General features: G+C 33.7%; 2 pseudogenes across 1 annotated transcript; one reads left to right on the top strand and one right to left on the bottom strand.

The window, feature by feature from the left end:
• The first annotated feature begins 319 nt into the window (after positions 1-319).
• Positions 320-17,021, top strand: LOC148939005 (uncharacterized; annotated as a pseudogene). The gene is made up of 4 exons (XR_016143585.1): positions 320-786; positions 2,592-2,705; positions 7,807-7,977; positions 16,132-17,021. The product of XR_016143585.1 is annotated as an uncharacterized LOC148939005 (transcript).
• Positions 17,022-18,329: 1,308 nt separating this feature from the next.
• On the bottom strand, positions 18,330-19,551 carry LOC148939006 (uncharacterized; annotated as a pseudogene).
• Between the last annotated feature and the right edge of the window lie 5,899 nt (positions 19,552-25,450).

The raw sequence follows: 25,450 nt of genomic DNA on the forward strand, positions 1-25,450 counted from the left end.
CCCTTTTGTAATTATATTGGGCTTTCCCAGTAGGCATAGATCATATAATATGAAAAATCTTAACAGCAAAAAAAAATCACTGTTGCCCAATTGCTGGCAAGTCCTTTGTGGACATGGTCAGTTATAAATCTTTGAATCATTTGTTTGCCAGGAAAGGGTAGGTACTTCCTTAGTTTTCCCTATCTACCTTAGTTTTCCCCTATCTACCTTAGTTTTCCCCTTACAGCCATGGATGATAAACCATCACTCAACACTTTTATTCACTTTCCTCAAGTTGATTTTAATTCACTGGCTTATTCCCCTTTCCCTGATCTGGTTGCCCTGCAACATCTGTTTAATACCCTTCCCAGCATACCCTGTGAGTTTGAGCCTAATAACCTCAGGAATTCCTTTGATATTGCTGAAATGTCATTTTGATGGCCAGCAGGCAAAAACCATGTTATGGTTTTGTTTGCCACCCCTCTCAAAATTTTTCTCTACATTAAACCTTATATGCAAACAATGGGCATCTTGTATAACTTACAACCCTTGTCCTGTGGCCAGTAGTTATTTAAGTCTTCTATAGATGCATAGTAATTTGAACATTGGACTGCTTTCCAGAAAATTGCTGCCCCAAAATTTTGATCAGATATCTTTTGATAAAAGGGCACGGAAGGGGAACTGACTGTCTTCCAATTCCCTTTGTCTCTTAGGAAGAGCACTTAAACTTTCCAATGGCACAAACTTCATTCAAACTTTGCTCAACCAGTTCTTCCAGATGGAGTTACCCTAAAAGAAAGAAGATAAGTAAGGATCTGTTGAAGCCTAATGAGTCTTTAGTTTAAGGAACAGTATATGGTTGACTCTGATAAAACCAATCTATTCTTCTTAAGAATTTTTATTTTATCCAGCCTCCAAACTAGGGAATCTATGGTTCCTCTAAGGAGAGGCATATTTTTTGAACTATCTAACTATTTGACCTACAAAATTGCCATTCAATGATGCTACTGAAAAAAAAAGATATATTTTGAGTATATAAGCTTTACACTGATTCTCTTTTTTCCAAAAATTTAATTCTAGACCATCACACAAATTTTTTTTTTCCGAATCCAATTTGTCATTTATTGCTAATCTTACATGCCATTTCCTTTTGTTGTCCTATTTATAACTGAAATAATTATTAAAACTTTCCACTAAGTAACTTCTTTATTATCCATTGTCGTTTTGTTTTTTTGCTTTGTTTTTCTTTTTTAGTATTTTATTAACGTCATTTCTTTATTCAATTTACTAGTTTTGTTTATTTTTAATATTTTTATTTTAAGATGAAATACTTATCTTAAGAAATCACCATAACGAGCCCCAAAGGGCCAAATTCAAGTTTCACATTAAAAAAATATTGTAAAAAATACAAAGACTGGCAGATAATTCAAAAACGGAACAAAAAGAAAATCAGAATAAAATAAAATATTGATCAATTGATAGTTTAACTGGAACTTGTTATGACATGTGATTGTTTATCTTATTCTGGACCAATATTGCTGGTTGACTTACTGTTTGACTTTGTATTCAATAAATGTTTTTTTCATTTTGTGCTGTTATATACTAATCTATTCAATAGCCTGTAAGTTGGAGGGGTTTGGTTTTTTTCTAACATTTTACAGGTTTATTGCAGCAATATTAATGGGGATTAAACTTTTCTAGTTATCTAGTGTTTGTAGGCTGCCTAACAATTTTTGAAAAGAATTTTTGTGTTGAAATGAATCTTTCCTATTGCATCAGTAAAATTTTGAAAATGGCTTCTTTCTATATAAACCCAAAAAGCAAAGTTGGACAAATACACAACAGCTTAGTTCCTAATGTGTGAATTATTTAATCTTTCCTTTTCATATGAGGAAGAAATTGCCTCCCGTCCCTACTGGCACCTATGAAAACATACCAGTTGTAAGTCTTGAGATTAAAGGAGCTTGGACTTGCTTGGTTTTTAGGGGCCAACATATTGCCAAAATGTTCTATACACAGCCAAGTAAAAAAAAAAAAGTTAGGCTAATTGGACCAGCTAAATAAATAAAGTATTGAAACAAATAAAAAAAATTTAAACAGTAAGTACTCGTTACTAGCATGAGATCTTTTTAAAAAAATTCTTTACCTTTTGACTTTTTCATTTGGAAGCTGTAAAATCTTTTTAGAAATTTAAAATATAGAATAGATTGTCCTTGGGGGTAGAAAAAAAAAATCGAAACCATTTACAATACCTTTGACTTTAGTTCCTCCTATACCTTTAAAGGCATACACACATCAGTGAGTAGCCTCCAATCTTCACTTAAATGGGCTACTGAGTAGATGTCCTCCCATTCTAGTACAAGGCCATTAACAGTAAGACTATTTTTATTGCAGTTGGTCACTATTAAAACAGGATTTTCAATAAATTGGCCCTGGGTTGGGAATTTCTACCCTTATCATGCTTTTATCTCCCAAATATTTTCCATGTTTTGTGCTCCTTTTGAAGATATGACACCATATAATTATGGTAAATACCATACCATATAATTATTTCATTTAGTACCATATAATTATTTCATTTAGTACCATATGATAAATAATTGATTATTTAGATTCTAGAGGTTTCTAAATGCCTGCAACAGCCTGAAGAGACTGAGTGTGTATTTGGTTCAATCGGCAAACTATGGAAAAACCCATGCTACTTGGTATTGCTGCTGTTAAGCAAGGTAATTGGTACTATGGGTGGTGGAGTAAATTTGCTACTTTTTGTGCTGCTTTGGCTGAATAATAGGATAGTTTTTACCATTCCTCACTTATTTCTGCTACTTTACCTAAAACTATAAAACAAACTATAAAACATAACAGTGTTATTGATTAAAAATACTCTGCAAAGAAATTTTCAAAGTTAAATTTCACTAATCAAGCCCTTTATTTAATTTGATTAAACATTACCCTGAAGTTAAGTATATAACCTATTTAATTTTCAACAAAGAGTTTTAAAGAGCTTTCTTTTACTTTAACATGAAGATTGAACTGTTGGCAAATGGCAGAAATTTTAGAAGCTAATAAAAAGAGCACAAATGTCTGAAACTATGTCTAGCCCCTCAGTTTTTATTCAACCTTTCCTATCTCTTCATTATCAAGCTTGTGTATATCGAAAATGCACATCTTCCCCAAGCTCCCCCACTTTTTATTCTGAAGAATCAAGATATTATAGATACTAATTGTACTTCTGATAATGTATATGCTGCATTTTATTAAAAAAATTCTCTATATGGGAGAGAGGCTGGGTTTAAAGAACCTCCTATGCAAGAATAGTTTGTTTTAGTCTAAAGACATTCTTCACTTTTCTAATACAAATACTCCTAATAATGCGCTTTTCTTATAAAAAAAATACGTATTTTAAGGTATTACATTGAAAATAAAATTACTCGTTTTTCAAATAAAATAAACAATAGGGACAGGCCTAATTCCCTCTGCTTTTTACTCATGCTTTCTTTAGTAATGAATTGGATATCTTAAGATTTTGATTTACCAAGCTTTTAGCTGTGGCAGTGTCCTTACTTAATAAGGGTATTAAAGATCAACATTGCCATTCAAATCAGTTTTCTCCCTATGTTTCAAACCTTTAGTATTCACATAATCCTCCTTGGAAGAATACAGGACATCATTTGTGCTACCCATGGAAAAATTTGATTTTCCCTGTAATTCAAAGTGGGATCTCCAAGATACCTGTTTAGTATTTTTTATGGAAACATGTCCAATAGCTCAGTATAGGTTTATTTCGATTTGAGTTTAGAGGGTTATCAGACTGTTCTGTTGACTAAAAAAAAAGAATTAATTACAAGTTACCATTCCATTTAACCTGAATAATAGTTGGGATTTTTAAATAATCCCAACTGTACACTTTTTACTGTACAGTTTTGTAGAAAATACACTTTAAACCTTGAACACTATTTGCTGAGGTTTGCTCTTTACTTGCTTTCATCTATAGGTCCAACTAGGAAATGTAAAAGAGGATATATCATCTAAGAGACTTGTATCAGACAAACCATTCACTGAGTCCATAAGAGAAGTCCAACTTCCTAAAAAAAAAAATCCAGCCTTAAATTAAACTTAACAAATTTGCAGGATCAAATGCTAATAAATTGCCATGAAAAGAAACAATCAATAACAAGATACAAATGATTTTCTCTTTGTTAAAGGGGGAGAGGAGGAACTGCATATCCCTAGTATATGGTTTTTAACTGTTGTTATCACTTGTGTAGTTTTATTCTATTTGATGGTAATTCTTTTTAGGCTCTTATTAAAATTTCGCAAAATTTATTTCAATCCTTAAAAATTACTGCACTGCTAAATTTGACGAACTGTTACTATTATTACCAAAATCTGAACGACCCAGCTAAATTTTTCCCACCTTATAGGATTTTTGCTCTAGTCAAGACTGGTAAAAAGTAACAGTTTTGTTGAAAACAATTAAGCAAAACAGGACTGAATTGAAAATTTACCTGTTACCAAGTCACCTCCGTTAGTAACTGAAAAAACTTCAGCATTGGGGTACCTAAAAATTACAAAATCAGCAGTTACCTATAAGCCCTGCATTAATCTACGTTTACATCAATATTTTGAATTGGTGAGTAATGGAAGATAACTATTGCAATGCTATTAATGGGACAGGGGGGTGCTTTCGGCTTGATACTTAGCCCAAGAACTAAATGATACTCTGATAAATTAAGGACAGAAGTGATTTTGGGGTAGATTACTCTTAGTAAACAAAAAACTATACCCTTAGAATCAAAAACTTACCCTTAGTAAACAAAAAACAACTAGATAATACCACCTTTTCTCCAACTTGGTGATCCTTTGGATGGTGCTTAAAAGACCAAATAATTTGAATTGTAAAGGGACCTTGGGTCATGGGACTACAAATTTCCTTGAATATTTTCAATAGCCACTGAACTGATACGTTCAGACATCCATTGAACTTTGTGCTTGACAATAGAGATTGGACTTTTTCAAAATAACTACTTTAGACACTTGGTCAATTTTTTGAAGTAAAGCATAAAAGTACATAAAATCCATTTGTATTTCTTAACCAGTGAATCTTTTTGGACCTGAAAAACATGCAACATCAATTAGCCAATTCATTATATGAATTAGATTATATGTAAAAGTTTAACAGACTTGCTTATTTATTGTCCAGTGCACTGTACTTTTTGTACTGGAAATTTGGACTGTACTTTTTACCCTGGAAAAGAAACAAAAGATTTGTCAGGGTTTCAGGCTCTTTTTGGAATTTCTAAGGAATGTTACTATAGAACACAGAAATATCAAATAAGTAGCAACATTTTCATTTGACAGATTTCTTTTAAATTAGTTTCATAGTTGTTTACTGAGACTACATGGAGAGGGACAAACCAAGACGGAATATAAATGACAAGTACGTTTGTAGCTGTCTTATTGTTAAATATTTCAATGCAAGATGACAATCTTACATATTTTCCTAGCTAAGATTTAATTCTACTAATCTTTGAAGTACATTTTGGAAATGTACTTTGATTTGCACACTAGGGGGGGGTTAACCTAACCCCACCCCTAATTAATGTGCAAATATATGGCCTAAATTATATAATTCCAATATATTCTGTCACCCGCGCCTTGTTTTCCACTGAGCGTAAGCTAATTGTTTCTTAAACCCAACAGATAAAACTGATTTGTTCTTGAGTTTTACACAGCATAAACTTGAGTGTTGGCGGTATAATACATAAATACCCTTTAATATATCACGCATTCAATTATTATGTAGTAAACATTAATATATTATGCCAAAACCCAGACTAAAAGGAAATAAGACTCAAACTAAATTGCAGAAAATAAGAAAAAAGGTATCATCTTAAAGGGTTCATTTAATTTCTGAGTAAAACGAAGGTTATATTTTGAAAAAGCATTAAAATGGGTCTCGAGTGATATGTTCATCTAATATATCGCTCGATAATGAAAATATCTCCAAATTTATCACGAAATCCCCTCCCCCGTCTTGACATAGGTACCATGCTTTTTCTTTTTCATTTTAGAACAATTTTTCACTCTAACTCATAAATTTTAAGTCCTTGGAAAATTAAGAAAAATAGTAAAAGAAAACAAAATTTAAACTCACTGTGCAGTTGTCTAAAATAAACTTCTTTGCATCAATGCTCAGAATTACACTGAACGTAAACGTGTAAAATGAAATTCTTTACCATGAGCCACAAGAGAATCTTTGATGAAATCATTTAGTCATATAAACAATATCCTTTTACTAGCATAGGAAGAAAGGTTAGTAATTCAATGATCTATGTCTGGTTTTTGATGTGTAGTAAATAATTCAGACAAAAACTTTGGAAAGTAGTAAAACAAATTATGTCAAGTTAAGTGATAGTTACTAGGAGTAGATTACTAGGAGTTACTAGGAGTAGTGATAGTTACTAGGAGTAGGCAACCCTGAATGAAAGCGGATTTTTGGGGAGCCGACTTTTTTCAAGAAAACAGATTTTTGGGGAAATCCCCAAAAACTGGGGGATAGAGGAAGCACTGGTATTTTCAGACAAAATCTGCCAACAAATTTTACTAGTCATCAAAATGTGCCAAGTAGCATTGCTACTATGCTATCCCACTTTTTGCAGGGTGTAGTATAACTCGTGTTTTGATAACTTTTCTTTGAGCGAAAATTATTTTTATATGCAGAACTGGTATTTCTTAGGCAAAATCTGACAACAAATTTGAAAAGTAACAAGCAACCTTGCTACTTTGCTTCCCTACTTTTTGCACGGCAGCCTGGAGGAATGTTGCACACAACTATTTTAGTTGGGGTCCTGAGTTCCGACTTTATTGGGATATCAAATAGGGATTTTAACTTTAGTAAGTTTTCGGCTGATTTGGTATCTTGGAGAGCTTTGAGTAAAGATGTATAACGATTGATGTTCAGTGAAAATATAGCTTTTCTTGATTTGAAAATTGGCACCCTTATTAGTGTTATTTTTTTATCTGAAAAGGATTTTTATCAGAAGATATTTTTAAATATTTTCCCAGGTTTGGTTGATGCAAGGGGTGGGTAGTTCTTTTGTTTGGTGAGATTTTTTTTCTCTTTTTGGCGCTCCTTGAAAGGACCTCTTAAAACTCATTTTCATCCTTGATTGTGATGTTTGTAACCACCTCAACCATTGTGTTATCTATTTAATTTTACTCGTCAACTGAGCTTTGTGACAGATTTGATAAGCCAAAACGGGGACTGTGGAACTTTTTCCGGAATAGTTTGGGTAGAGTTCTAGAGAAGGGGGGGGGGATGGACTATGGGTGTTGTTAGCATTGCCAATTGGTAAAAGCTTTCATACAAAAGGATAAAACATTACGATACCAGACCATCTGCATTTTTGTGAAGGGGAGTCATCATAATAATAGACGCCGGGGGGCCTTAGGAGGTGTTCATAGCGTTGCCTATTTGTAAAATATTTAATACCAAAGGATAAGAAATTACAATACCAGATTATCTGCATTCCTGTGAAGGGAGGTCTTGACTGTCCACCAAAATGAACACCACAATGTGATCTAGAGAGTGTTTTGGTGCACGATTGGTTGAGATATATATGCACCAGAAATTTCTTTATAAATCGCTGTATAATTTTCCTGCAGCTGGATAAAATTGGAGGGTCTACATGCAGAGATGATGAATTTACTTTTACTCATTCATGAGCAACCATACAAAAATTGTGTGGTATTGTAAATGTTGTATGACTAACTGGATCGTTTTGTTGTGAGAGTTTTATTTGAGTTTTACTTTAATTTTTGTAGATGCCGTAAACACATCCCCAAATGATGACCAAAATATTTCTGTAAAAGCACATCCTATATTATTAATGGAAAATGAAGTAAATTTGTTTGCTGTTTCTCCTGGCATCTCTTCAAATTTTCAACATAATGCTGAGTATATTAAACTGGAGTCTAACATTGACGGGGACAAAGGTATGCTTTAAATATCTCGATCTTATCCTGTGTTTTAATATGTTTGAAATTAGAAGGTGTATCTTAAACTTTCTTTGGAACTGTGGCGGGGCATGTATTTCATCTGAGTACACTGGTTGCATCCGAAAAACTAACTATTGAGTAAATAATAGCCCCAGATGGTTTCGATTATTAAGAAATAAAATTTCGTATTCCATTAAATCCCTGAATAACACAACCCACTCAATTCTATTTGGAAATTGTTTTAGCTTTTGGAACTTATAATAACTTTTTTACAATTTTTTAAATTTGAATTTAGCTATATGTAAAAATTAAAAACAATATGTCTTTTTTGGTAAATATACCTTAATAATATGCAAATGTACTATTCCATAGTTTAATCATTCTTTTCTAGAAACGTCTTTTTTTTCGTTTGATTTTAATGCAACACTGTCGCCGAAGAGTTAGATGATCTTTTAGGGTTCAATTCTGCAGGGCTATTTAAAAATCAACGGCTATTTAAAGCAATTACCATAAGAAACTACGGTAATTAATAAGAATAGGTGTTGGTACAGTTCATGGAGATGTTTACAGTGGAAAGATGTTTTTTTTTTTTTTGACAAATTCACCTTTAATAAGTTGAAGTAGAACCAGAATTTTGAATTATCGGTAAAAGAAAGGAATACAGAATTTGGACTGTTATAAGAATAATGCCTCAAATTGGTTGTTATAGGTAAAATACCGATTTATGATTCATTATAATAACTGTGTAAGGCTAAAATTATTGAAAGCTGCGTTGCGTACTGAATAAAAAAAGGGCTAAAAAAATATATGTTTTGTTGATTTATTTTGAGCGAATTTTATATTATTTTAGATTTCCCTATTGTAAAGTTGCATGATAATGATGTCAGCAAAGAAGGACCTGAGTTACCTAGCCAACCAGGTTTCAAAAGCATATGGTTAAAAAATGAAGTGGATTTGGATTGTCAAAATGAGATGCCAAGTCATATTTTTGGGTTTACTGAAAATGATGTGACGAAACAAGAAGTATCTCATGCTATAAAAAGAGCTTTCGAATGATATATATATATATGTATGTAAGAAACTGTTTACTAAAAGTGTCAGTTTATCTCGTCATCATGGAGCTCATACTGGAGAAAAACCGTTTGAATGTATTATGAGAAAGTGAGAAAGGTTTTTGAACTTATTAGAACTTTTTTAAAATTTTTAAAATATGGATTTAGCTATATTTAAAAACAAAAAAATAATATGCTTTTTATGGCAAATAGGGTAAAGGCACAGATGATTCGACAGTTTTTGTAAAAAAAAAACACTTTTTCTACTCAAGAAGGCTTAATCTAAGAATTTTGGTTTGAAAAGGGTCTGAGCGTCTAGGAAAAACATCTAGGAATCTAACCGTTTGATTAGCAATTTGAAGTTTTATCAGAAAAGGGTACAAAACTCTGATTTTCTGAAATTGGAGCGTTTTCACCTACAAATTCGACACAAATAAAACAACCTGTTTTCGACGCAAGTCGGAACCCAATTCGACACGTGTCGAAATACTTTGGGAATGCTTGTGGGCAGAACCTGATATATTCGACGTGCCTGTTCTTGTTACTTCGTTTCTTCGTTTCTCTTCAACTTCGTTTAATTTATAAAAGTATAAAACACCATTCAGATAGTAGAAGCAATAAAACCGACAAAAGTGTTTCAAATATAGGAAAAAATGTGGATAATCACATGGAGTGTAGGCCTAATCCTGTGACCTAGGTCACATGACTCTTCTTTTTTTCACAGTGTTGCCTATATGCTACAGGAATAGCATCTCCAATCGCTATCTGGAACGGACCGCTTCCTGTCAACTTTAACGTCCCAGCAAAGATTTCTTCATTGTTCACACTGTAAAGGTCGTCAACATTCGGCCATTTCAAAGTATGATCTGCCATTTTAATCCACTTCAAAAATTTTAGTTTTGACTGTGCTTCGTCTTTAAAGTCCAGAATCCTACCGACAAAATATGGCACCTCGCTTTTTTTGTCACTAAAGAAAATGGCATAGTATTGGTTGAACTGCGGTTCAACTTCGGATCCGACAGGTGGCAGAATTTCGGAGTCGGATGCAGAAAATGATTGAGACTTTTCATCTTCGACTATCGCCTCATTCCGAGCTTTACTTCCTCTTTTGGCTTTCGCAATGCGATAGTCGGGATCGGAAAAATGTTGATAGAATTTCCTCCTTACCGTTTCGGAAGTAGCTGCTTTCGGTGCCGTTGGTGGTGTTAACACTGCCGCAATCTCAGGCGCCATCTTGAGGGGGGTGTGCCACCGTGGCCCTGTCGGTGAGGCAGATTTGATTCGCTTCCACAACTCGTATAAGCCGGTCGACTTATCGTCCAGTCGGTCAAGTAGGTTTCCAGGATAGGACTTTTCAGAAAATAATGTTTCCGGGTCAAGAAAAGCCGCCAATCGATGACACTTCAGGACCCACTGCCTTTTTATAGACAGAAGGATCTGGTCCCATATGGGTGCGTTTTCTGTTGCGAGAAGCATCTCTTTGCATAGCTGAGATGATTGTAGTTCAAGGAATTCCAAACTTCCGCGATAGTTCAGACATCCATGTCTTGTGTGTCAAATACTCATGCAATGCTTTTTCCAAGTTTGTTCGACAGTAATTCTTCTTGTATCGGCCGCGAGTCATTTCTTCTTCAGGCTTGCGTCTACTTGATCTTTTGTCTCGTTTCACTTGCTTGTCTTGATTGCACTGGTTCTCACGCTCGTCTGTAGTATCACCGATTTCGCCAGCGTTATTGTTTGCATCACTAGAATCTAAAGACTCCGGTCGGAAGTGTAACTGCTAGAAACGGAATCACTGCTAGATTCATGATCACTGCTAGACTGAGAGTCACTCTCGGTATCATCAGAATCTCTTTTCATTCCTCTGTCCCAAATTTTCTTCTTGGCTTTTTTGGTTTTCTTGTGTTTCTGGCGAGATGTCTCTATCTTTCTTATTATTTTCATTTTTTCTTCAAATGATAGTGCTCGATTTTGCGGCGTTTTTGACGTTCATCTTCTGACCAGTCACTGTCTTCATTTGACTTCACTCTAGACTTGGAATTTCAGACAAATGTGTACTGCAGCCTCTTCATTTCTCGTGGTGGAGGTAACCCAAAATATAAATATGGTATCAGTGGCGTAAATTCAGAAAAATTCTAGGGGGGGGGGGGAAACTTCAAAGATTTTTGCCACCTCACGGAAGAAAATTTGCAAATTTTAACTTTTAATTTGTGAGGAAAGTACAAAACTATGCTGATTATATTCTGTTAAAAAAAAGTAAAAAAAAAAAGAAAAAAAATTTGAATTGGTGAAAGTTTCTAATTCAGAGCGAGTGGATTGCTTGGAAAGAGCATTTCCTGCCGCGAAGTAGCGGATATTTTTAAAATATTATTTAAAAATGTATTATCCCTTATATTGGACCTCTTAGACTCCTTTTTAGGGAAGCAAATCACTTAAAAACAAATATTGTGCTGTGAAAGGTCTAAGCCAATAAAGAAAATTTAGAATTAGAAAATGTCATTTTGTTTTGTTAAGAATTGAATTGAGTGAAGGCCTAGAACAGGGTTTTCCGGCGCGAAGTGCAGTAGCATTACTATCAATAAACCGAATAATTAAACCAAGCTGCTCTTTTTTCGACAGATCTTTCGTTTCATCTGCGCAGATTGCCCAACATTTCTTAATAGAGATTCTTGTTTGTTCTCGCAAGAGGGCAGCCAGTATGCTTATAAGACTATTTTGGTAGTCGGGACTCAAATAGCTTCCATACCGACGTTTTAGTTTTTTGCTGAGATCTGGGTTTCCGTCGGTCATCATTTCTAGTATTTCTATAAAATTACCTCGATTGTGTGAGTCTTTGTGTTCATCATGACCTCAAAATGGGAGCCCTTGGCGTGCTAGGGCACATGCCACTTTCGTAAGTGTGACTATATGCAGGCAATTTTCCGCTATGGCTTCCTTCCGATTTGAATCGAGAGTTGTAGCTATTGACTCAGATGTGCCACACTCAATTGCTTTATATTTGGTCCAGCTGCGATTTGCTTCGTTATGAGCTTCTGAAGCCTGATGTTTTTCAATCCTTTCGAATAGCTTTTTCCAGTTATTCATTCCTGTATCGACAAACACTACATTATCAGAAGTATTTCCATGATTTCTTGTTAAAGAAAAGTGCCGACAGCAAAACCAGTAAATGCCGTCTTCTTGAATAGAATATTCTACCCATGGTTTTTTCTCATAGGCTTTAGCAGAAAAACGGCGACCGTTTGTTTTGGGGTATTCGGCTAACTTTGGCTGGTTGGGTGCCTCCCTTTTATGGTGGGAGATGTCAAGATTGCCCCTCAGTATCGTATCCGAAGCATCGGTTACACTTCCACCCTAGAAAAATATCCAGTGCTTTTGCTTTTAAACGTGTTAACTTTATTCAGAGGCCGATAGCTCTGAAAAAGTTGTTCCCTTAAATAGGTGTCTAGGAGACATAAGGAATAATAGACTTTCTTACTGAAATATTTCTAGAATTTCCAACGCTCCGCAGCAAAAAATACTGTTTTCAAGCCATTTACTTCCATTTATACAGAAACTTTCGCCACTAAACCTTTTTTCCGTCGGTACATTTTTGTTTTGTTTGTAAAAATTTCCTCGGGCGCGCCCCCCCCCCCAAAAAAAATGATAGTGACGCCCCTGCTCCTAGCTTCTAATTAGCTTTTCTGCTACCGTTTAGTGTTATGTATTGGCATTTTGCCCTGAATAGTTTTCGTTTTGGTTATTTCATGATTAATAATGGGGTGGTCTCTTAAATAGGGTGCTTTTTCTCTCATTTATATTAATAACTTTATTTCCGCAAAAATCGACGATAGCATACAAATATCTTTCGACTGATCATTTAATACGCTTTAGCATCTTCTGCATGTTTAAGCGCCTCCAAATGCTCAAATTCTCAGTTTTTAGAATTCGGTAAAATAGTCTAAGCTAGTCAACTGAAATTTAAAAGGGTTAAAACATATATATCGTTTTTTGTCAGTTTAACTACGAGTAGAATTTCCTAAATTAAACGATAACATAATCCGAATAAGAAACTTAGCAACTCAATACAACAAAATTCTCGTAGTTATCTAGCTTATCAGCAAAATCTAGGAGGGCAAGTCGTAAATTTTGTTTTGGATGAAGCACGCTGACGTGAAGCGAATGCCTCGCAATAACAGCCGATTTAACTTTAAAAAGTAGAATTTTGTCACGGAGCAGCAATTTTTATTTATACTAAAACTGTCAATTCAAATGTAATTTAGGTCTTTTTCATTCCCTGTTTGCGCCATACCGAGTTTCTAGGGTGAGAATATAACAAGAGGTATAAATAATGGTGAGCGGCCGCCTAGAAAAAATGGCTGGGCATTAGGAAAGCATTTAATGCTATTTCATTCTCTTAACCTCTTCCAAAACTCTTTGCCATAAATCATGTCTGATAAATCAGGCTGTAGTCCCTGTAGTCATCTTTGAAGTCCTAGCCTGGCCCCCCCCGCCCGCCTTGAAGGACACCTCTATATCTATAATTGTTTGTTATATGCTCGGTTATATGATTTTCCCCACAAAATTTGCGATTTATACATTAATCCAAAGTTGTAGCGTGAAATTAAGATCTTACTTCTGTAGGCTAAACTTTAGTTCGCGTGGAATTTATTGCATGAAGCAAAGGCTATAAGTTTATATTAGTCAAACCATAAATGCCAAAATTACACACCTCACTTGGGCCAGCTTCTGTTGCTGCCTCGGTTGCTGCTACACTATCCACCAACTTAGCTTTTTTAGCGGGTTGACTAGGCATAAAAATAGCGATTATTTTTCTTTGACTCATCGCACACTCTTATTCAACAAATGAATTAATTCAATACTATCTTTACTTGACAATGCTAGAGAAAAGACGAGGCTCCGGGCTACGCGTCATTTCGTATAAGATTTTGTATTCGATAAAATTTGTATTTTTTATTCGGATGAAGGATAAATAAGGGTATAATCTAAAAAAATATGGGGGGGGGGGGGAGAAATCAGGTCTGGGGGGCAACTGCCCCCCCCCCCCAGCCCCATAGCAATTTACGCCCCTGCATGGTATGAGGCCAAGCGGCAGTTCCTCAGATGATGGAAAAATCCAGTGTATGTAAGTAAAACTTCAAAGTTTAAACTTCAAACTTCAGCTATGGTGTCTATGGTTTCGTCAGTGGATCCTGGAATTTCTCATCTGTTTTACATGTTTAGTGATGTTTTGACAAATTCACCTATATTTCGACAGGGCCTGTTGCTGTCTATCCAAAATTTCGACAAGGCTACTACGAGATATTTGTCAAACAAATAAATACCTTGATAGAAGCCGAAATTTACGCTTGAATGCGGCTGAAGGAATATTTTTAGTCCGCCTGGTATTCCACTACATCAAACAAGAATTTTCGACACTTGGAACCTAGTTTCAACAATGCAAATTCCGTCGCCATTTTCTTTAAATTTTATCAAGAAAAAGTTAATGTGGCTACATTTCAGAGAAGATCAGATATATCTGGACACATTGGCGCTTATCCCAACTTATTCTTGCAATAAATAACCAAGTAATGACAGTTTGAACATTACCTACCTGAAAAATTGTCTGGAGCTCTTTTCGTGTCGAAAACAGGAAACTGACCAAATTGACTGTTCTTTTCTTATCTGGGTTTACCGGATATAGTGTCGACGTTTCGCACCGTCGAAATATAACGACGGCTCCAAGAGATGGCGCTCTAAGTCACGGCTAAGCAGAACTATCCCGTTTTGAAGGAAAATTTCGACAGTCGTTCCGAAATTGCACTGTCGAATCATCGGTGCCTTTACCCTATACCTGAATAATATTCAAATGCGCAACTCCATAGTTTAATCATTCTCTTCTAGAAACACCTTAGTATGGCGTTCAAACCTCAAAAGCTATTGAAAAATGGAGCTTTTTAAAAAATACTGTCTTTTTATTAAATTGAAAGTAAGATTTGCCCGATGACGTCGCACCAATTGCTTTAAAATTGTTTAGAACTTTTTTTAAATGATTTTTTTAAAACCCCTCTTGGGTACCTGCAGCCTTTGGATTCGTAAGACAGAGATGACAATTCTTTGTATTCAGGATAATCACAATTGTTGCATTGCACAGTGAATATTTCATTGCTGATATGTTGTAGGTTGAGGTAGTTCTTTGAGAATTGATTTGCTTGTTTTTTTTTTTTTTCTGGCTGCTAGTATAGTTTACGATATTAGCTTTTTGATCTCCAGAAACGCCTTGATTTTTCACGAAAAAAATTTATTTTACACCCTAGTGGTAGTAAAAAGAGGGAGGAGGTGAAACCTTTCTACCTTCCTACCTATCACACCTACAATGTCTAACTTCTTGAAATTAGGGATATATTAAGATATATAATTACATATAATTAGGGATATATTAATGTATATTAGAAAATACAAAACAAATGTAACTGTGGAAGATTTGGTTAGAAAGAGCTTGATAAAATGATCAGAAATCAGTAATTTTCTCTTTAGACAAATCCATAATTGCTTTTACCATCCTTAAGAAACTTTTAGGATACAGTGTCAAATTATTTACAGTATTATATTGTATTACCAAAATATAAAAAATTTATAGAGATAAGTATGATTGACTTATTTGAAGAAACTACGGTAATTGATAAGAACAGGGGTTGATATAGTACATGTATATTACAGTACGGAGATGCTTTTTTTTAGACAAACCCACCTTTAATAAATTGATGTACAACCAGACTTTTAAATTACTTTTTTGAATTATCAGATTTTTGAATTATCGAATAAAGAAAGTAATACAGAATTTGGAGTGTTATAACAATAATGCCTCAAATTGGCTATTATAACTGGCTATTATCAAATTGACAGATTTTTGAATTATTGAATAAAGAAAGGAATACAGAATTTGGAGTGTTATAAGAATAATGCCTCAAATTGGCTATTATAAATTAAATACCAATTTAAGAGCAATTATAATAACTGTATAAGGCTAAAAATGTTGAAAGCTAAGTTGTGTACTAAATAAAAAAGGGTTAAAAATACATGTTTGTTGATTTATTTTGAGCAAATTTTATATTTTTTTTAGATCTCCCTATTGTAAAGTTGCATGATAATGATGTCAGCAAAGAAGGACCTGAGTTACCGAGTCAATCAGGTTTTGCAAGCATATGGTTAAAAAATGAAGTGGATTTGGATTGTCAAAATGAGATGCCAAGTCATATTTTTGGATTTGCTGAAAATGATGTGACGAAACAAGAAGTATCTCATACTATAAAACGTCCTTTTGAGTGTGATATATGTGAGAAACGGTTTACTACAAGTGTTGAGGTATCTAATAATTAAAGAACTCATACTGGAGAACAACCGTTTGAATGTGATATATGTGAGAAAAGATTCCGCCGAAAAGCCAGTCTATTTATTCATCGAAGGAATCATACTGGAGAACAACCTTTCGAATGTGATATTTGTAAGAAATGTTTTACTTATAGTTCCCGTTGATCTGTTCATCAAAGAACTCATACTGGAGAAAAACCTTTCAAATGTGATATTTGTAAGAAACAGTTTACTTCAAATGCCACTTTATCTTATCATCAAAGAGCTCATACTGGAGAAAAACCTTTTGAATGTATTATATGTGAGAAAACATACCGCCGAAAAGAACATCTATCTGATCATCAAAGAACTCATACTGGAGAAAAACCTTTTGAATGTAATATATGTAAGAAATCTTTTCCTTATAGTTCCAGTTTATCTAGTCATCATAGAATTCATACTGGAGAAAAACCTTTCAAATGTGGTATTTGTAAGAAATGTTTTACTTATATTTCCCGTTTGTCTGTTCATCAAAGAACTCATACGGGAGAAAAACCTTTCAAATGTGATGTATGTGAGAAAAATTTTACCAGAGGTGCCACTTTATCTGTTCATCAAAGAAATCATACTGGAGAAACTCCTTTCGAGTTTGATATTTGCTAAAAATTTTTTACCCATAGATCTCGTTTATTTATTCATCAAAGAACTCAGACTGGAAGAAAACATTTCTAATCTGATACTTGTAAGAATTGTTTTACTTTACGTTGTGATTTATCTGTTCATCGAAGGACTCACACTCGGTAAAATCCTTTTGACTGTGATATATGTAAGAAACGTTTTACTTCAAATGCCACTTTATCTTATCATCAAAGAGCTCATACTGGAGAAAAACCTTTTGAATGTGATATTTGTAAGAAATCTTTTACTTCAAGTTCCCATTTATCTTCTCATCAGAGATCACATACTAGGGAAAAGCCTTTTGAATGTATTATATGAGAGAAAACATACCGCCGAAAAGAACATCTATCTGATCATCAAAGAACTCATACTGGAGAAAAACCTTTTGAATGTGATATTTTTAACAAATCTTTTACATCAGGTTCCAATTTATTTAATCATCAAAAAACTCATACCTGAGAAAAATCTTTCAAATGGAATATATGAAAGAAATATAATACGGTATATAGATCTGGTTTACATAATCATCAAATAATTCCTATTGGTGGAAAGCCTTTCGTTTATGATATATATATAACAAATGTTTTACTAAGAGTTACGATCTATATCGTCATAAATGATTACATACAAGGGAAAAACTTTTCAAAAATATATATGTAACAAATATTTGTTCTTAATTTACGATTTAACTCGTCATGAAAGAATTCATACAAAGAACTGAATTTGACAGGATGCCCAAGCACTAAATGTACATACCTATAAACTATATTCTCTGAATTGTCTTCTTTTCCACTTTTGTTTTTTATTGGAAATGTTATTTTTTCTTTTCAATTTATTCCAATCCTTTCCTTTTTCACCTTTTTTTAAATATTGACGAAGACCACACTGCCTTTCCATATCAAACAAATACAACTTAAAAACAATAGGGAAATTTTTTCCAAGACAGTACAATTTAAATCGGTGAATATTTCAGCCCTATGTTCAAGGGCCGTCTTCAGCACAACATTAAAGAAAAAAATATATATATAAACAACTTACATTAAAATATGAAATTTAAAATTAAAAATGCTCTTAAAACTTTTAAAACAGCCCCAGCATCCTTACTTCAACGAAGTTCAACCAGGAATCTTTTTTTTTTTTTTTAAATTATTACAAATTTTAACAAGATTAAATAAAACTTCACCATCAATCCCTGTTGCTGAGTCTTCGATTTAGTGATAATTTTCTTCTATTTTGTTTTTTAATAATTGCTCAGAAGTAGCTACTAACTATAGCTACTAAGTAGCTATCAAAACTACTAACTATTGTGTTTTTTGAAATATTTGTGTTATTAAGTTTTTTAACTAAATCTGCTGAATTACTAATGTAGGAATTTTGTGAATACAGTAGAGGTTTGAAAGCTGTGCAAAGCCATTTTCCAATATTGGAAGCGGGGGCTTTAGTACATGCTACAATGGGTCTTAAGGGAATACCTTGTTTATGCAGTTTTGGTAAGCCGTAAAATTTTGGACAGAAACTACCACGGGGTAAAATTTGTTGTATAATTGTGGGGTGATTTTACCATTCTGTTTTAGGTGCTTTAATTCATTTATAATATTATTAGTAAATTGATCAGTAGGATCATGAGTGATCGGTTTATATGTACTTGTGTCCTTTAAAAGTGAAAAGATTTTGTTGTCATAGTCTGTCGTATCCATGACAAAAAGTAAATTTCTTTTGCCTGCTTTGATTATTATAATAGATGGGGCTTTGCGGAGGTTAGATAATATTTTTATGTCGTGCAAATTTTTTTGTGTGAAAGTGGTAGGAGACTTAGCCTTTTTTTGGATATTTATAAAGGGTATTTATGAGACAAGACCTAACTTCATCAGGGTTAGAAACAGATGGGTAGTATTTATGCAAAGCGGACTCTCAAGAGGAAACTATATCTGCCACGGGAACCTGTTTCGGCAGAAAAGAGAATTTTGGACCTTTTTCCAGTGTTTTGATTTCCTGGGTTTCAAAAGTTCTAGAAGAGAGGTTAACAACAGCGGTTCCAGGAGTGAATCTTGGAGAAAAAATACGGTTTCTCATCGGAAATTCCGCTCTCAATTTTTCCAATATTGTATAAAATCGTTTCTTTGACAAGTGAAAATCATGGCGAAACAAATTCCTTTCTAATCTAACAACTTGAGAAAAATCAACAGTGGACAGGTTTTCAAACAAAAAATTTTCGAGAGATTTTCTTTTTGAGGAAATGATATGTCTTTTTTGCTTTTTGTCCTTAATAATATGGACTAAGGTTTTTAATTGTAGTGTATGAGCAAATTGCCCTTCTTTCCGGGTATTTAGATGTAGTTTATATCTTAAAGACTTTGGAATAAGATTTTCGTTTCTGCAGGATTCTAAAAAAAATTTAATGATTAACAATATTTGCATGTTTTTTACCTAAACTAATAAAATAAAAAATATCATAGGTCAACTGCTCCCCATAAGCTAGACGTAAATATTGACGGAGACTACACTGCCTTTCCATATCAAACAAACACAATTTAAAAACAATAGGGAAATTTTTCATAGACAGTGCAATTTAAATCGGTGAATATTTCGGCCCTATGTCCAAGGGCCGTCTTCAGCACAACATTAAAGAAAAAAAATATATATATAATTATACATATATATATATATATATATATATATATATATATATATATATATATATATATATATATATATATATATATATATATATATATATATATATATATATATATATATATATATATATATATATATTAGTTGTCAAAACGGAATGAATACGACTTCTTTTTAACACGTTAATACTAGTAGAAGTCAGGAGGTGTTCTTGAAGGCATACTATGTCAAACTGGTCACACAATTCGTCAATCATATGCTCCTTTAAACGAGTACCATTTATGTTAAGCGATATAATCGAAACAGGCACAATCATTCCTTCTTGGCAATGATATCTCTCAGCATCTAAGACTAAAGGAGGCATGATTTTCACCACAATTGGCACATCTTGCATCAAGCTGGCAGGGAGAATCCTTGGTGGAGAAATATGAGGGCCCGCACAGCGTGCACACTTCGCAACCAAACTTGCTTAATCAGCTACTTTATGGTCTGGTGAACGGCATTTTAGACAGCACCGAGGTGCCGACAGATATTCTTTCACAGATAAATATTCATATCCAAGTTTACCATTTTGCATAGCCTTGGCTTTTGACATGGAGTCACAAAACTCAAGCTTAACCGTGCCAGTGTCACCGAGCCGCATAGCTTCCACCACACCTGGATATCCTTGCGAGAATGAGAGGTCTAATTCCTTTGATATTCCTCTGACTATCCCGAAAAACTGTTTAGTGATCACCTTGGATGGAGATTCTGCTAAAATCACTGAAATAGAGTCTTTGAATTCTTCAGCAGCAGATTTTTTAACATTAATTAGCCATTTGTCACTTCGCAAACTCAGCTTGGTAACTGCATCATGACAGCTCACTTTATCGAGCACTTCTTTGCGTTTTATCGGATAATTTAGTGTTTTCGGTACTTTAGAGACAACAACAGTGGTGAGAGTCAGTTGACGGCGTTGCACGGGCAGGCAGTGGTGGAAAGTGATTATCATACAAATCGAACATACTTGAAACAGTCTTTAGGAAGTGTTCCATTCTATTCAATTTCTTGTTCAAACTGGAATAAACCAAAGCAGGGATAACTGGTACATCATTTCGAGAACGAATTACAAACATTGTTTTGTCTATGTCTTCATCGTCATATTTCTCGAATATATTAACATATCCGTCAGATGGCTTACCAAAGCCTTTAACCTCCGTCTTCTCGGAAGCTCATTCCCAGGTACAGCTGCATTGTAGAGGAGTTTTTTTAGCTTCGATTACACTCGGTAAGTCCAGAAAAAACTTTCCAAATTTTAGTATTTCTTTTTCATTCACTCCATTATCACGATTAAATTGCAAAAAATTTAAAACCGGCGAAAAAACAAGTCCATTATTCATTATTCACTGTACATATCATAAGAACCAGATACAAATAAGCGAAGGCAGCGTAGTTTCCTGCTACCAGATCCCCGCAGTTTAAGGGAGTAACACTCCCGGCAGGTACAAAAGCCCTTGCGACAAGAAACTCCCCTCTTCTGCTCGCTTATTAGCAAAATTGAATTATAATCAGATTATCAAACCAAATTAAAAAAATAGTAAAATATTAGATGACCTTATATGAGTTAGTAAATATATCCAAATGGTAAAATAGTCCGTAAATATCAATTTATTATTTCACTTATTTCGAAACTGACGGTCACTGCAATCCACTGTAATTTATTCCAAATTTAATCCGTCTTAAACATCAATAGATGTTAACAGGTCAAATGCGAAATGATAACTATGTCAATATAAAACGAACAGAAATTAATTTTAAAATCTTTCCGCAAAATAAGTTTTTCAGAGAAAAGTAAAGAACTCCGTTAAACCAAAAAGAGCAAAATAAAATAATCTACTATGCGAAAAACTATCACAAATTTGTATGAATACTTAAAGCAAATCCAAAACGCACAGAAATAACAATAAATAACCGAGGCAAAATCAAAACGAGCAAAAATTAACGTGAGTAAGGCCCACAATCCTCATGCCTTGTCAAGGCCAGAACATAGTTTGCACTTACTAAAGAAAAAAACGAATGAATGTGCATTGCCGTATAATATACATATGCTGAAGTGAAAACATTTAAAATGTAACATGTGCAACAAAGCAGCTAGTGTTATTTTTACTGATGAGGTAATATGGTAAGCTCACAAAAATTAAAGGGTAATTTGACAAATATAGACTACGTTAGGAAAGATATGTTTCTGCATATGTTTTTGTAATTTTGTTTTAAAATCTGTTCTATATAACTGATAAAGAACAAATTGGTATCCAATTTTACCAGTATGCCGGTTTCGGAACTCCTACACTAGGGAAAAAATACTATGTTTTCGATATATGTGTTAAGATTATCTGATCTTTTTGAAATCCGGTGTAGGAAAATATCAAAATTTGTAATGTATCGAAAGGTAGTAAAAATAAATTATATTAAAAACTATTCCGAGGAATAGCTTTGATATCCCTTTGATGGCTCCGATATCCTCGAATTCCTTGAATTTAACATGGATTATCCGAGTCACCTCTGGTAGCACAAATGAAATATCGAGATAGCCCCCAAAAGCATCAAGAAATTGTTCATTTGTCCTCCATAAACTCCATGTTCCTACGCTTCTCAGAGTGTTTAACCCCTTTCAGATGCTTCTTAATGTATTTTGTAAACTTCTTTTTTTCGAAGGGCCTGTCACAATCAAACTGGTGCATAAACTGCTGCATAGATAAGTGCCGAGACTTCAGTTCTCTTGAACGAGCTGTCTTTATTTTCTAATGGAATTCCAATGAATGTTCTAGTGCTTATATTCTAATGAAATTCCAAACCACATATAGGTTCTTACATGTGGTGTGTCATAAGTGAATAAATAAGGGAGATATCTAAAACAGTATCTGCTTTGCTCCTTTTTTCGGAGGAAGGGCAGCGGGACTGGGACTGGGTCCTGTATAACAGGAAAACATAATTTTTTTGCTGATCTCTCTAGCATTGTTCATTAGCCTAACTATTATTGTACTAATTTTTAATTGTATTTCGAAATTGGGATGGGAGTTTAGTAATCGTCTTGATCCTCACCCTAGAGACAGCCGGTTTGGTAATGCAACGAGTCTTTAGTAGCATTAAAAGTAGATACAAAGTTATTTGAACAAAATTACAAAAACCTTATTTTACTCGAAGCAGAAGCGTAAATATGAGCCCAAGACACCTCGAATGTGGTGGGGCCCGGGATTTCAGTTCTTGAAAAATTTCCCGAATCTATAACTGAAGGTGAATCAAATTGCCTTTTTACATTTTATAGTTTGATTGTTTTGTTACTTACAGTCCCGGTAAAACAGTTAATCAAAGTTCCGTATTTTTTAGCTCTTTTATTTTAAATTATATATTTATATCATCTTTACTTTCAAATATAGATCTATATCATCTATAAAATTCAAGTAATATTATATTATTTGAGGAGGTTCCTCCTTCTGTAGTACCTTACTTTTTAGGCTAAAGTTGGACTTTTCGTTCCAATTATTTAAGAATGACTCCTGAAACACAAAGGTCAATTATTTAGAATAATAAGCTTTTGAAAAGATCTAAAAAAAAATTAAGCCACCTTAAAGCCCGAATATTGCATGTTGTAATTCAAACTTAGAGGTATGTAGATTAAACAGAAGTTGACTAAGGATGGCTACCTGGGGGACACCTTTTCTAATAGAGTGTTCAAGTAAAAGTCAAGCAAAATCAAAACAAGCAAAAAGGATTTTTTTTTCATAAATATTGTCTTTTACTGGATTGAAAATTGACTGCGCGCAACTAAATTTTACCACTTACTTACCATTATTTAATAACTTTTAATGATCCTTATAAATGCTTTCTTGGATACATGCAGCTTGTGGACTCGTAAGACAGAGATAAAAATTTATGTATTCAGGCTTATCACAATTGTTGCATGTTGCATATTGCATATTTTGTAGTCGTTATGTTATAAGGTGATGAAGTTCTTTGAGACTTGATTCGTTTTTATGTTTTCTTTTACCTACAAGTATAGTTTATTTTGTTTGCCTTTTGACCGCCGGAAACGCCTTTATTTAAAAAAAAAAACTATTTCATTCACTTGTAATTGTAACCAGAGGGAGTGTTGTAACGTGGTTCTTATGGTATTTAAGTGGTATAGTGGTAGATGCCTTTATTCTCCCTTTATAGGGGAGATGAACTATGACCCTAAGGTAATTAAACTTTGGTAACGTGCCTTAGGCTATGACCGAACTAATGAGGCGAACCAGCTGGGTATATTCGAGGGACTAAATGTAGATTGTAGAGAGCTTGGCTGTAACACAATACTTTTATTCAGTTAACATATAATAATACCAGATATATACATTCTACTGGGACTGGCTGTCCCAAGTAGACCACAAGTCTCAGAAAACTACAATAATATATAATAAGATACTTGGACGCTTACAATGATCCGACAAAAATCCAAGGTATTTCTAAATTAACGGACCAGAGGTGAGTCCGGCATAAAGTTGGTATCAGACTACCCCTTCCCATAAATTGTATCTTTCATACATTTTTATCAACCACATCTTCCTGGATCCGACCGACGCAATAGCTAGGAAGTGGTGATTTCTCAATTTCCCTTTAAACAGAAACTTTGCATGATATGTTCCTTATCTTGATAAAAAGTGGTATTTCTAAACTTTGTATTTGTGTCTTAATATATTTTTACCAAATTCCAAATTGACTTAAATTAGAAGGCTCTACCACAATACTCCCCATTTAAAGAAGAGTTGTCCCAACTCTCAATATTTCATTTTTAAAACAAGTTAATTTTTTTACAGGTATTATGCTGCCATCTTTGGGTAATTATATGCACATACCCTCTATGGATTTCCTTAGGGTCATGTTTCTGGTCCAATATAGGCCATGTTCTTTTTTTTGTTGAAAGATTTCAATTTGAAATTCATCCTTGTTTCTCTTTTTCTCTCTCTCTCTAGGACTGGAACATACTCTTTTTACCCTTTCCATATGCATCTTCTATTTTAGCTTGACCCCAAGTGGCTTAAGCATTATATTAGTTGTTCCGCTTCAATTAGATTACAAGTTATATTAGAAACGTTTATGAATTATTTGAGTTTAAATTTAATTCCCCTTAATAATTTAATATATCTGTGTGATGTGGTTGATGTACTGTTTATTTTTCAGGTTTAGAAATATCTTGGATAAATTACACATAACAATTTTGGTTTTTAAATTTTCACATATTTTCCCAGCACAAAGCATTTTCACGTATTTCAATAATATAAAGTCTTTGCGGCTATATAGCACATTCTCTATGCCTAAATTAAGTTCTGATTTTTATCTCACTTTACGATGAACTGTTAGCAAAGTTTGTAATACTGCATACAATTTCCAAAATATCAGTTGATCAGGCATGGTTTGGTTTCGGATGATATGAGATGTTAGTATCAGGATACATTTGAAGTGGCTTCAAAATTTGTTACTTTCCAAAATGGCTCAAAAAAAATGATTGAAAAATGGATCCGAAAGGATGTTACGAAAAATTTGATTTCCAAAAAAACTAAGGCTGTATCTAAAATAAATATTCACATTAGAATATACATAGAGCATAATTTGTTACCTATATATAGTAAAAGGTAACACTCAATTTTGTAAAGTTTAATTACTTTAATTACTTTTCTCTCTTTTAATTACTCCAAATATAATATACCGCTGAAATCGAAAAATTATGTTTCTTGCTGGATTATTCTTTTCAAACTTAATACTTA

The sequence above is a fragment of the Artemia sp. Qi Xiang Cuo genome, unplaced genomic scaffold (genome assembly GCF_049724085.1).
Source record: "Artemia sp. Qi Xiang Cuo unplaced genomic scaffold, ASM4972408v1 HiC_scaffold_23, whole genome shotgun sequence".
Taxonomy (NCBI): Eukaryota; Metazoa; Arthropoda; class Branchiopoda; order Anostraca; family Artemiidae; genus Artemia; species Artemia sp. Qi Xiang Cuo.